This window comes from Fukomys damarensis, unplaced genomic scaffold, assembly GCF_012274545.1.
Source record: "Fukomys damarensis isolate Sample0158 unplaced genomic scaffold, DMR_v1.0_HiC HiC_scaffold_25, whole genome shotgun sequence".
In the NCBI taxonomy this organism is placed as follows: Eukaryota; Metazoa; Chordata; class Mammalia; order Rodentia; family Bathyergidae; genus Fukomys; species Fukomys damarensis.
In genome coordinates this window covers 24,217,050-24,218,207 of record NW_022900937.1, presented here as the reverse complement: position 1 = coordinate 24,218,207, position 1,158 = coordinate 24,217,050, and the positions used below count along the sequence as shown (strand labels likewise).

Here is a 1,158-nt window from a genome sequence, read left to right as displayed (position 1 = left end):
TGGGCTATTGCTTATTTATGAGGAGTGGGCTACCTTTAACCTATCACAGGCCAGTTTGTCGTTTATGGGTTCAGTCCTACAGAAACTTAGGTTTGACCACTGTGGCCTTGGGGGGAGGGAAACTAAAGTTAAGAGCATGAGGTCATATTAAGAGCCAAGAAGAACCTGGAGAATACAGCCTGGGATGGCGGCATCAGGTCCCTAACACTTACACCCTTTGAAGCAACCCATTTTCATATGATTTACACTGCTTATTACAGGAATTAGTTAAACAAATAATAGTTCCTTGATATGGATAAATACATATAAGTATTTGACTGGTGGTAGGATTATGACAAATTCAAAATTTTCTTTAAGTTGATCCCATTGTAGGCCACCAACTGAGAAAAGTTTCTGGATGGAAGAGACAGACTAGCCATGCAGAAAGCTTTTAGCAAATCAAATTTACATGCACAAATCTTGATTTAAATGATTCCAAAAGACTCAGTATAGCAGTTTGACTAGAGCAGAAATGGAATATGATGCAAGGAGGAAGAGGGCTAGCAATAGTTCCAGAAAGAGGTATTGTGCCAGCTGTCCAGAAGGACGCTGGTGTCCAGAAGGGTCTGGGGTTCAGGCTGAGTAGCCTGCGCCCAAAGCCCTATGAGGTCTTGTGGGGTCAGTCAGTCAGTACAAAGAACAGTTGGCCTTTTGATTTGTTAAATTCTTTCTAATAGTTTTGGTGCTGTCAAATAGTTCTGCTAATTCAAAGGCAAAACCATTTGTCCTTGTTTTCCTGTGTCTGTTTGGCTTGCTGGGCAAAGCAGCAGCTGGGGCTGCTGTGCTATACTGCATTATGCAATAGGCCTTCAGAGGGCCCAGCCACCTCTTTCCTTTAAGAAACAAAACACAAAATTCTTCTGCTTTGTTTTGTTTGGCTTTCAGGCCAGTAATTTGCATCTCATTTGCGAGCCATCTCTCCCTCATTGTTTTGGCTAAGTCCTGCTCTATGAATCTGACTCTGGCTTCTGGCCTTATTGTGTATGAGCTTTAATTGTGTTTGGTTTCAGACGTGTTTCTCCCTGTCTTTTCCTGTCTTCCCCACCTCCACCCCATAGTAAACTTGGGATTCAATCTTATTTGGGGAAAGAAATTTTTTTTTTTTTTTTTTTTTTTTTT

The 1,158-nt window shown here is 41.5% G+C and overlaps 1 protein-coding gene across 3 annotated transcripts in view; it reads left to right on the top strand.

The window, feature by feature from the left end:
• The window catches only part of Ptpn9 (protein tyrosine phosphatase non-receptor type 9), a 63,646-nt gene that overhangs the window by 27,686 nt on the left and 34,802 nt on the right, over positions 1-1,158 (top strand). The gene's annotated exons all lie outside the window — the stretch shown is intronic.